This window comes from Salvelinus sp. IW2-2015, unplaced genomic scaffold, assembly GCF_002910315.2.
Source record: "Salvelinus sp. IW2-2015 unplaced genomic scaffold, ASM291031v2 Un_scaffold1283, whole genome shotgun sequence".
Taxonomy (NCBI): Eukaryota; Metazoa; Chordata; class Actinopteri; order Salmoniformes; family Salmonidae; genus Salvelinus; species Salvelinus sp. IW2-2015.
The window spans coordinates 251,487-264,757 of record NW_019942817.1 but is presented as its reverse complement, the minus strand read 5'-3'; the positions used below and the strand labels follow the sequence as shown (position 1 = coordinate 264,757).

The window sequence follows — 13,271 nt, the reverse complement described above, 5'->3', positions numbered from 1 at the left end:
GCACGGTGGCTAGGAAAACTCCCTAGAAAGGCCAAAACCTAGGAAGAACCCAGAGAGGAACCAGGCTATGAGGGGTGGCCAGTCCTCTTCTGGCTTTGCCGGGTGGAGTTATAACAGAACATGGCCAAGATGTTCAAATGTTCATAAATGACCACTATGGTCAAAATAATAATCACAGTAGTTTTCGAGGGTGAAGCAAGCCAGCACCTCAGGAGTAAATGTCAGTTGGCTTTTCATAGCCAATCATTGAGAGTTTCTCTACCGCTCATGCTGTCTCTAGAGAGTTGAAAACAGCAGGTCTGGGACAGGTAGCACGTCCGGTTAACAGTCAGGGTTACATAGCCACAGGCAGAACAGTTGAAACTGGAGCAGGAGCATATGAAGCTGGTGGTCTTTTAACATGAGTCTTCAATATTCCCTGGTAAGAAGTTTTAGGTTGTAGTTATTATAGGACTATTTTCTACTATACCATTTGTATTTCATATTCCTTTGACCATTGGATGTTCTAATAGGTACTTTAGTATTGCCAGCCTAATCTCTCGGGAGTTGATAGGCTTGAAGTCATAAACAGCGCAATGCTTGAGAGCTACTAGCAAAGAAGGAAAGTGCTGTTTGAATGAAGGCTTACGAGCATGCTGCTGCCTACCACTCTGTGAGAGTGCTCTATCAAATCATAGACTTAATTATAATATAATAATACACAGAAATACGAGCCTTAGGTCATTAATATGGTAAAATAGGAAACATCATTTCGAAAACACCGTTATTCTTTCAGTGAAATACCGGAGCGTTCCGTATTTTATTAAAGGGTGCCATCCCTAAGTCTAAATATTGCTGTTACATTGCACAACCTTCAATGTTATGTCATAATTATGTACAATTCTGGCAATTAATTACGGTCTTTGTTAGGAAGAAATGGTCGTCACACAGTCCGCAACGAGCCAGGCGGCCCAAACTGCTGCATATTCCCTGACTCTGCTTGCACGGAACGCAAGAGAAGTGACCCAATTTCCTTAGTTAAAAATTCATGTTAGCAGGCATATAACTACATATGCAGGTTTAAAAATATATACTTGTGTATTAATTTGAAGAAAGGCATTTATGTTTATGGTTAAGCTCGAATGCGCTTGTTAAATCACCCGTTTGGCGAAGTAGGCTATGATTCAATGATAAATTAACAGGCACCGCATCGATTATATGCAACGCAGGACAAGCTAGATAAACTAGTAATATCATCAACCATGTGTAGTTAACTAGTGATTATGTTAAGATTGGTTGTTTTTTATAAGTTTATTGCTAGCTAGTACCATACCTTGGCTCCTTGCTGCACTCACGTAACAGGTAGTCAGCCTGCCATGCAGTCTCCTCATGGAGTGCAGTGTAATCGGCCATAATCGGTGTCCAAAAATGTCGATTACCGATTGTTATGACAACTTGAAATCGGCCCTAATTAATCGGCCATTCCGATTTAATCGGTTGACCTCTACTCTATACTGACGCTTAGCTAGTTTGATTGCCTTGCAGAGGGAATAGCTACACTGTATTCGGTCATGTTTCCGGTCGCCTTGCCATGATTAAAAGCAGTGGTTCGCTCTTTCAGTTTTGTGCGAATGCTGCCATCATGCCACAGTTTCTGGTTGGGGAAGGTTTTAATATTTGCCGTGGGTAGAACATCACCGATGCACTTGCTAATAAACTCGCTCACCGAATCAGCGTATACATCAATGTTGTTTGATGCTATCCGGAACATATCCCAGTCCACGTGATCGAAGCAGTCTTGAAAAATAAAAAAAAGATGTCAGTGATGCCAATGAATACAAATAGTAGAATTATGCCATACTTTTATTTTGAAGGCTAACCGCAAAGTCCACTATTGTGGCTAGCTATACATGGATGGGTCCAACCACCATTAATCAAATAAGAACTGTCTTATAAATTAGGGTGATTTTTAGATGACACCTAGCTATATAGTTAGCTCGCTAACTATAGCTACTGAAACAGATTTTGACGTATCTTTTTTTATACGCAAAGACCCAAACGGCGTTCCATAGAAATCCTGATTGAGAATGATACGACTGAACAACGAAACAGCAAGTAAGTGAAAGAAATAGGTTTTGATTGTTTTACTGGTAGAGTGGGGACATATGTAAATGCCACAAATTACTTTTTGGTGTGTGTGTAACCTTTATTTAACTAGGCAAGTCAGTTAAGAACAAATTATTATTTACAATGACGGCCCGGACGACATACAGCCAGGATGAAATGCAGTGCCTTAGACCGCTGCGTCCGTGTGTGTGTGTTAACTATTTAACTGTACTAGAATGCTTAAAAGGCCACTCATTTTTAAAATTGGTTATTGGTATCGGGGTTTTTTGGCAATGAAAATATTGGATATCTGTATCGGCCAAAATTGTTATCGGTGCATCACTACGTTGGACCTTTCATTTAGGTTAATTAGATTGGTTGAAAGTAGGCTCTTGGTTTGTCCTAACACAGGTAAAAGCTCAGTTGAGCATGAAACAATATTTTTGGGGGGGAGGGGAGTGGCACCAACCGAGGCATTACTACCTTAAAATTGACTGATAATAAAACACACGTTTTCATTTCCCGTTTGAGAACGCTTTCATACGGTGGTGCCTGCTGAACGCAAGCCAGCTCTCTGCAGTAGATCAGACTAGACTCCTTTTGCTACTTGCGTCATGGGAGGGGGAGGTCTGCCCCACATGCCTGTCACTCCTCATCAGCCAGTCAGGCATCAAGAGGCCACCCTAAGGGGTGCCTCGGACGCAAAGGGTCATGGGAGTAGAGGACTAGGTAAATAGGGGATGTCTGTGTGGTTGCTTTGTAGTTCATTGAGAAATGTATGTGTGAGTGCATGCTTGTGTGCACGTGTGAGTGCCTGGTGTGTGAGGGCTGACATTGCTGTGATGTATGGAAACTCTCTAGAGGGGCTCTTAAGAGCAAGACTGTGCAAGACACATATGTGGTCCGAGACAGTGAATGACGCAAATCATGAATAAAAAAACAAAGTTAATGCTCAAATTCAGTGTGTTTGTTTATTACAGTTCCCTCACATTTTTCTTTGTGCATTTCAAAGAGGGAGGTTTGTGTGATAGACTGGTTTGGGTGTACTGAGCAGAAGTACCCCGATGCTCAGATACAAACATGCATGCATGGAGTTCACATATTCAATGTACACATCCACACGGTTAAAAAATACACACAATCTGTTACTCACGGATGCTCGTTGCTCCCACCCAGCCTCGCTTTTTGAGGAGCCAATCACAAGCCGCAATGTCATGAATATGAATCGAGTTGAGTCCCGTGGCTACAAGGCTCTCCCGTATCCAAGTGCGGAGCTATTTATAGCCCCTGATCTAAAAATACAACCACTGTAGTGGGCAGGAACAGTGTCACTTTTCTGTACACTGACACCTCATTCTAATAGTGCACCTGTGTACAGTGTTTTCCATGGAGTAGGGTTAACTTGACCCTAGATGCTGATCTTGAGTCAGTATTGCATTTATCCTGGTAATGGTTAAGGTTAGGATTGGAGGAGGGGAAGCTGTTCCTAGATCGGTACCTAGAGTAAACTTTACCCCTAAACGTTTTCCCCATAGAAATGGGTGAAGATGAAGCACCTTCTATCAGGGCTGGGCGATTATGGCTTAAAAATATCTTGATTATTACAAACTTACGGGCAATTCACAATATACATCTCGGTTTGAATGTTTCCTCCTAATTGTTCAACCAGCTTATTTAAAGGTGAAATACACTGCATTTCAAATATCAGCAACAATCTAATGAATTCAGGGCTTGTGAAATTATACCTGGGCTAAATATAAGCCTTCCACAACCATAAGACCCACTAATGTAATTATTTTATGAAAATAATTTAATCATTTTTGCAATCACTGATCTGGCTTTTAAGTCTGTCTATGAAAATTCCCTTTTTGTTAAATGGAACCAGAACCATGCATAATGCACATTTACTAATAATGACCAACTTCTTGTCGCAGGCATTATAGAACATTAGCACAGGTCTCATTATAAACAATCTCTCAAGCAGAAGTCCACGTGCTAGTTGGTAGGCAGCTAATCTTTATATTTAAAGTCTAGCCATCTTGGTTATATTTGCAAGCCAACAAAGTAGAACACAAACCCTTCTGTCTATCTCCAACTGTCTGAACAGATTGGTTGCCTGTCCACTGCTCAGATGTTGAAATCAAGTGGTTTACCTTATTTGTCAGAATGAGAAAGTTGCCAATTCCTTATATAATAGTTTTTTTATGCTCGTTGCACATTTTATAAAACGTGTACTAGACAGCTGGTATTACAGTGTGACAAATGCTGCTAGAGGTAAGTGGTACCACAATGAGGCGTGTGACGAACAGAGCATTCAGAATCAATGTTCGTTGATGCTCCTGTTTTAGTAGGTTCTGCTCTTCGCACAATTTTTGAGGAGTTGAGACATACAAATGGTATTGTTAGAAAGGTTTTCTTTATTACAGTAAAATGTCTTTATTGTGTTTCGGTGTCCTTGTGACCAGTTCTGCTTGACCAAACCTCCAAATGCAAATGGCGAGTTGAAACTGTTTGTCTTTGTTGTTGTGAGTGACGGGGGAGTGGCTTGCGAGTGGGAAGGTGCACAGCACACACGGCACAGAAGGAGCGAAGGAGACGAGAACAAAAAAACGCTAATAAAAATGAAACGATATATTTGGACCTCGATTCTTGCGATAGAGGCATTTGGACCATTTGTGCTAAAACAAATAAGAATGAATTTGATATCGGCCAGCCTTACCTTCTATTCATTGTGATAATGATTCACAGGGTCATGGTTTGGTTTTCCCTTTGTTTCAGGGAGGGGATGCGGGGGGAGGATTCCCTCACCAGGCATGTGTGTACACTGATGAGTGTGTAAATTGTATAGCATCGATGTAGAGCATTATATTTGCAGGAAAAGCAAGGAAGAAAATGTTTTGGGCAATAGCGTCACCATACCCCGCAATACTATGTTAATGCAACCAAAAGGCAACATTTACAGTAGTACAAGCTTCTCTACTTTCTCAGTTGATTTTCCATACCTGTCAAATGCATGCTAGTAAGCGTTTGTGTGCATATGCACTGAACAGGAGAACCATAGTAATGTCTTTGTATGTTTTTATTTTTTCCCTCACCTTGAAATACCTTGAGGGGATTCCCACCGGTTCAGTCAGAGGATGATGGCTGCCTCCCAAGTGGCACACCTATTCCGTATATACTGCACTCATTTGACCACGGCCCATCGCACTACTTGGATCCTAGTCAAAAGTAGTGCATTATATAGGGAATAGGGTGCCATAAAATACTTGAACGTACTAAAGTAGTTTTTTGGGGTATCTGTACTTTACTATTTATATTTTTGACAACTTTTGACCTTTACTTCATATACTAAAGTATATTTTATCTATGAAATGTACATTTGACACTTAAGTATATTTAAAACCAAATACTTTTAGACTTTCACTCAAGTATTGTTTTACTGGGTGACTTTTACCTTAATCGAAAATGACTATCTTTTACTCAAGTATGACGATTGGGTACTTTTTCCACCATTCCCATTTGGGATGCAGACAATTAGTGTCGCAAGGTATACCGGTACCACGGTAATATCACGGAACCAAAACGTCATGATACTTATGATACCAACATTTTAGAATACTGTAGTACCGTTTCATATGATACTACCAAATTGTTGGGCCCTACCTATCTAAAGAACCCGCTACTGCCTGTTATAAAATGTTTATTAAGTCAGTTTTGTTTATAAATTCTGTTAAATTTAAGCAACAGCAACTAGGCACTTGTATGCGCAGGTCCAATAATGTCCACTTCATTTTCGTGCCAGGGTTTCTGTTACGAAAATGTGGTGCAGGACATTTGACGGGCAACATATACATTTACTGGACATTTCAGAAATCTGACGGACCCATGTGCATTGGGTGCGTAAACTGATTAGGGCGTCCACCCAGAGGAAATCTATTCAGCTACTTTGAAGCAAGGTAAGACATGCCTCATATATTAACATGTTCAGATTTCGGGGCGGCAGGTAGCCTAGTGGTTGCAAGATCGAATCCCCGAGCTGACAAGGTAAAAATCTGTCATTCTGCCCCTGAACAAGGTAGTTTAACCCACTGTTCCTAGGCCGTCATTGAAAATAAGAATTTGTTCTTAACTGACTTGCCTAATTAAATAAAGGTTACATTGCAAAGTAGTGTGTGACGCGCTGATGAAGCCTGCCTCCCATTTGATGCTGTCTGACATATTTTCCGCTCATAGCATATAAAATGTGATAAATCCGATACACAAGGAATATACTGTAGCCTACACGCGCAAATTTTTATTCCATTAAATTACGCAAATTAAGCATGAGCAAACGTTTTCCATCGACTGGTATTTTCACCAATGAATAGGTTAAAAAGCTTTTTTTGGCTATGGGGTTTTTTCTTCTGGACAATTGGCTGGCTCCAATGTTAAATTAATTGGCTTTTCAAAAATAAATTATAGGCCAAAAGCCGGCTATTACCGGCTGACAGAACCTGTTTCATGTGCATATCAGTCGTGGAGGCTGTAATCCACCAGCCGAAGCCACTCGCCGCCGGCTGCTCTTCCTACGCATCTATTCCTCCATCAGTTTTTCACACATCATTTATTCAGACCCTGATCAGTCTTCTGTTGTTACGTTTGACACATTGGAGCAGCGCTCAGAGTGAACAAAGTGGATGCTTTGTATATCATTTCAACCCTGCTATAACCAAGCGCACAGGCCAGTCTGATAGGCATTGCACGTTTGCTGTCACGCAACGCGGCAGTGCCAGAGAGGAAAAACGGCTCTAGCTCAAACGGGTTGAAGAAATGACTCATATTACTGGAGCTACCTTTTTTCCTTGACGTGCGATTTTTTTCGCACATTTTATATAATTTCACAAACCATGTTGCTTGCCATTTTAAACTAATCCGGGGGCCGCTAATTATTGTTTGGATAACATACGTTATTCAGTCATGTTACCTAGCTAGCTAACAACCTGGTAACTTGACAGTAGGTCTAGGCAAATTTTGATTGACACAGGAAGACAGCAAAAGGGTCTGTTACTCATGAGATGTGCTTCAAAGGTAGTTTACATTAGGCCTATGTGAATCCTATCTTTCTGGTGCGCCTTACATTCTGTTTGGTGCCCAACTTTTTAAAGTTGGGAGCAGAGGGTATGGGTGTTTTGAGGGAGACAGTGTGTCAACTGAAGAGTAAACGTTTCATGCAGGGTTTTCCTCTTACTGCCACAATGACATGCAGATCATTATGAATGTCTATTCCTTCCTCCCATTCCTCCAGCCAAATCACAGGCAGGCCTTTGCAAATATGAGCAAATCAGCGATTCTATTATACTTATTTTTTTTTAACCTTTATTTAACTAGGCAAGTCAGTTAAGAACAAATTCTTATTTTCAGAACGACAGATTTGTACCTTGTCAGCTCGGGGATTTTAACTTGCAACCTTTCGGTTACTAGTCCAACGCTCTAACCACTAGGCTACCCTGCCGCCCCACATATAGTGTGAAGTTCTACTCAAAACTACATATTGAATTTAAGTGTGAATATCGGTGACAGGTTTTTTGTGTAGCACGTGCATAACGTTTAGAAAACGTGAACAAGTGTCGGGATAGGGCAAACGTGAACAAGTGTCGGGATAGGGCGAACAGGATGCTAGGCCACTCAGATTTTTTTCCACTGTGGTATCGCAATGCTACTCACGATTAGTAATGCACCGATATGACATTTTTGGCCGATACCGATGCCCGTTATTTTCCTTGCCAAAAAGCCCGATACGATATCAAACATTTTAGCGGCCTTTTAAGCGTTCTAGTACAGTTAAATAGTTAACACACACACATGCACGCAGCGGTCTTAGGCACTGCATCTCAGTGCAAGAGGCATCACTACAGTCCCTGGTTTGAATCCAGGCTGTATCACATCCGGCTGTGATTGGGAGTCCCATAGGGCGGCGCACAATTGGCCCAGTGTCATCTGGCCGTCATTGGAAATAAGAATTTGTGCTTAACTGCCTTCCCTAGTTAAAAACAGGTTACACACACACCCTCCACACTGATCAAAAAGTAGTTTTGTTGGCATTTACGCATGTCCCCATTACCAGTTAAAACATCATCAAAACCTATTTCTTTCACTTACTGTTTCGTTGTTCAGTTGTTTCATTCTCAACCAGGATTTCTATGGAACGCCGTTTGGGTCTTTGCGTGTCAAAAAAGATACACGTCAAATAACACGACATAATCTGTTTCAGTAGCTATAGATTGCTAGCTAACTATATAGCTAGGTGTCATCTAAAATAATCCTAATTTACAAGACAGTTCTTATTTGATTGATGGTGGTCGGACCCATCTGTGAAGCTTGCCTCAATAAGGATTAGCCACAATAGTGGACTTTGCGGTTAGCTTTCAAAATAAAAGTATGACATAATTACACTTTGTATAGATTTGCATCACTGTCAATTACTTTTATTTTGAAGTCAAACCGCAAATTCCACTTGTGCCTAATCCTTATTGTGGCTAGCTTCACAACCCGGTCCTGTCGAGCATCACTATCCAGATGAAGCTAACTGGCTGCTTATAACGTTAGCTTTGGGCAACAGGGTTAAGTAGCTGGCTAGCTATTTGTTTTCATGAACTGAAGTGCAATTTCAATAGGCAAACAACAATACTCAACAACAATACTTACTCACAAGGATTCCTAAGAATAATGAAAATGACTGCAGTTTCTACTGGCCATTGTTTGCAGGCTGATTGTATTGGTGCTAGCTAGGTAACGTTACCAAGCTAAAGCTAGCTACCCCAGAAGTTGCGGTCAAACAAATGATGCTTTATTACCAACGCGGTATTGTAAACACATCGTTCGTGGCCAGTGTTTGCTTGTTTGCTGACTTTTCTTTACAACTTTGACAGTGCTACTGTGTCTTTTTTGACACGCAAAGACGCAAACGGTGTTCCATAATATGTTCTGTATGTCGTGAAGATAATAGCAGTGACGCTATTACTGTGTAACTCTGGTAGGGCAACATCTGAAAAATAGCACACATGGTAGTGTGTACAGGTGCTTGACCAGTCGGCGAAAGCCAACATCACCCACGACAGAGAATGGTTGATTGTCAAGGGCAATGAATTCCATTATCTTGGCTTTAATGCATTTCACCTTTGAGTTGTCTCGCTGAAACGTTCTTACTCTTTCAAATGACTGCTCGACTTGTTGACCGCTCGATCGACTCAGCAGACCTTGTGTGAGCTAGGTTAGGAATGCTGTGTTGCACGTGTAACGCAAAATTTTACGTGCCGTTATTACGTCATGTACCTCAATCAAATCAATCAAATGTATTTATAAAGCCCTTCTTACATCAGCTGATATCTCAAAGTGCTGTACAGAAACCCAGCCTAAAACCCCAAACAGCAAGCAATGCTGGTGTAGAAGCATGGTGGCTAGGAAAAACTTTTTAGAAAGGCCAGAGCCTAGTAAGAAATCTTGAGAGGAAGCAGGCTATGAGGGGTGGCCAGTCCTCTTCTGGCTGTGTTGGGTGGAGATTATAACAGAACATGGCCAAGATGTTCAAATGTTCATAGATGACCAGCAGGGTCAAACAGCAAGGAGTCATCAGGCCAGGTAGTCCTGAGGCATGGTCCTTGGGCTCAGGTCCTCCGAGAGAGAGAGAGAATTAGAGAGAGCATACTTAAATTCACACAGGATACCAGATAAGACAGGAGAAATACTCCAGATATAACAGACTGACCCTAGCCCCCCGACACACAAACTACTGCAGCATGGAGGCTGAGACCGGAGGGGTCAAGAGACACTGTGGCCCCATCCGATGATACCCCCGGACAGGGCCAAACAGGCAGGATATAACCCCACCCACTTTGCCAAAGCACAGCCCCCACACCACTAGAGGGATACCCTCAACCACCAACTTACCATCCTGAGAGTATAGCCCACAAAGCTCTCCACCACGGCATAACCCAAGTGGTTATATACGTTATATAGGTATGCACGGTAGCTTTGACATCGGTTTTTAACATCGGCGTTAAACTAAACATCAGCCGATTCCGATATGTTCACCGATATATCGTGCATCCCTACTCGTGATATTCCCCCTCAGGAGACTGAAAAGACTTGGCATGGGTCCTCAGATCCTCAAAAGGTTCTACAGCTGCATCGTCGCGAGCATCCTGACTGGTTGCATTGCTGCCTGGTATGGCAACTGCTCGGCCTCCGACTGCAAGGCACTACAGAGGGTAGTACATCACTGGGGCCAAGCTTCCTGCCATCCAGGACCTCCACACCAGGCCGTGTCAGAGGAAGGCCCTAAAAATTGTCAAAGACTTCAGCCACGCTAGTCATAGACTGTTCTCTCTGCTACCGCACGGCATGCGGTCCCGGAGCGCTAAGTCTAGGTCCAAGAGGCTTCTTAACAGCTTCTACCCCCAAGCCATAAGACTCCGGAACACCTAATCAAATGGCTACCCAGACTATTTGCATTTGCCCCCCCCCCCCCCTCTRTTTTACACCGCTGCTATTCTCTGTTGTTATCATCTATGCATAGTCACTTTAATAACTCTACCTACATGTACATATTACCTCAACTAACCGGTGCCCCCGCACATTGACTCTGTACCGGTGCCCCCCCTGTATTTAGTCTCACTATTGTTATTTTACTGCTGCTCTTTAATTACTTGTTACTTTTATATTTCTTATCTGTGTTTTTTGTTTTTACTGCATTGTTGATTAGGGGCTCGTAAGTAAGCGTTTCACTAAGATCTACACCTGTTGTGTTCCGGGCATGTGACCTCATCAAATGTAATTGTATTTATCGTGATACTTCACTTGGCGTATCGTTTTGTTCGCAAAATGTTGGTAACTTGACCACTACAGACAATGTGGCAGGGTGAATGGAATGTTTTCTGTACTGGTCCTCGTTCGCCCTCTGGGAGAGGAGGGAGTCGGGAGGAGCGGACAGGCAGCCAACACATGTTACAGCACCCTGTCACCGCTTGACAGAGGCTGCCTAATCACACGGGTAACGGTGCGCCACAGGGACTGTTGCCCCGCGGACCCCATTAGCCATTACGGGAGTCTGTCAAACACACACAGTAAGCGCACGCACACTATTAATTCACTCACTTTAACACACACAGTACACCCACACTCAGATACGTCTGCCATCCATCTATGAAGCAGTGACAAATTCGCTGCACAGATGAGCAGTCAAAGATGAAAGTGCCTAATGTTCTACTCCACTTCAGCAGGCATGTCAATCATATCTCCAGCTCTCTTTTTAAAGCCCGTATTCTAGTTACACTTCTGGAAAATGTCTATGTGGACTTGTTGGGTAACATTCAACTATTGTTCTGTTTATTGTTGGAATAAAAGGGGCAGTCCAGAGGTTTCTACAATTAGGTGTGTCACAGCAGCTGCTCAGCAATGGTATCGACTGTCTGGTATAGTACATGGCCAGAGGTGTGCACTTTAATCTCATTGAATGGTAATTCCCAGAATGCAGCATCCAAGTCTTGATCCTAGACAGAAGTTTGATTTTAAACCGAAGTTTGATTAGTGATGTACACCCTAAATCAGGGATCATCGACTAGATTCAGCCACAGGCCGATTTTTTTCTTGAGCGGATGGTCAGGGGGCCGGAACATAATTACAAAGAATTTGTACACTGTAAATTGACTGCAAGAAGCCCAAACAGATATATAATCATTTCAAACCTTGGTTGCATTTGTATACGATCACATATACAGTATCTCTCTAATATGTGTGGGAATTCTGTGGAACAATTTTCCAAAATTAAAATCACTTAGAACTGATTTGCTGGTGTTATTTTTTGTCTTTTGTGTCCATCAATAATAACGCAACTTTTTTCTTTTTTTTTTGCTAAGAACTTGGGTGGCCAAATATAAATCACCTGCGGCCCAAATTCTGCCGGCGAGCCGCCAGTTGGGGAACTCTGCCCGAAACTATTTACAACAGATGTTTAATCTTGGTGGTGTACCCTGAAATGCTCATGTTGTTCATCTGAAACATCTGTTCAATGCAGCTGCATTGTCATCCAAAAAAACACTGCAACTGATGATCTGAATGTGGCCCTGTTGTGTTGGGCTTTTTTAAATGTCAAAGAAGCTCTTGAACACTCACAGTACCAACAATTATCAAGAGATGATAATAATAATAATAATATGCTCCAGTCAAGATACAAATCCAACTTCTGTGCAAGAAGACAAAGTTATCTTATTTCACTTTCAAAACTGATTTTGTTCTTGGTTATTTTGTTTCCTTGATTTCCGTGATGAAAATGACGAATGATCCCTGACAGTGAGTTTGATTGCAGGAGATTATGATTGTAGATGGTGTCTTTCTCTCTTCTGTTCACAGCTCTTTCGTGAAGTCAGGATCATGAAGATCTTGAATCACCCCAATATAGGTAAGACCAACCAACACATCTATTCTATCCTCACAATGCAAGTTATTTTCAAACGCAATGCCAGTGTCAAGCGAGATTGTACCGTATTACTCCGAACACTACCATATTACTACCACTTAACGCGACTTCTTTCAAAACCTATTGTACAACATCCAATTCATTTGTATCCATTTCTTTCCATACTCTGTGACGTGGACAGTTTTGAGAACAGAGCTATCTATAAAATAAATATATATATTATATCACCCAAAGACTCCCTTTTTTTCATTTAACTAGGCAAACAAATTCTTATTTACAATGACGGCTTACCCCGGCTAAACCCTAACGACCCTGGCCCAATTGTGCGCCGCCCCATGGGACTCAATCACGGCCGGTTGTGATACAGCCTGGAATCGAACCAGGGTGTGTAGTGACACCTCAAGCACTGAGATGCAGTGACTTAGACGGCTGCGCCAGCTCGGGAGACTTGACCTAGGATAAGTACATGTATGCATTGTCTTCCTATTAATGTTTTTATGCTACTTCTTGTCCAGAGTAAAACATTTTACTCTATCAATGGGACTTTGCCAGGCTAGTTAAAGGATACATCAAATAAAAAGAATAACAAACTAATAACAAGAGAACTTGATGGAAAGCGAAGCGGCATTCCAGGATGAAACGGCATTCCGGGATGTCGCTGTGCAGTGACGAAAAGGGAGCCGGCAGCCCTTATTAGTATGATTTGTTTTCGACCGGATCCCATTCCGGTTGA

The 13,271-nt window shown here is 42.0% G+C and overlaps 1 pseudogene; it reads left to right on the top strand.

Annotated features, from left to right (window-relative positions):
* Positions 1 to 2,699: 2,699 nt before the first annotated feature.
* LOC112070310 (serine/threonine-protein kinase MARK1-like) overlaps positions 2,700 to 13,271 on the top strand; it is a 40,263-nt pseudogene continuing 29,691 nt past the window's right edge.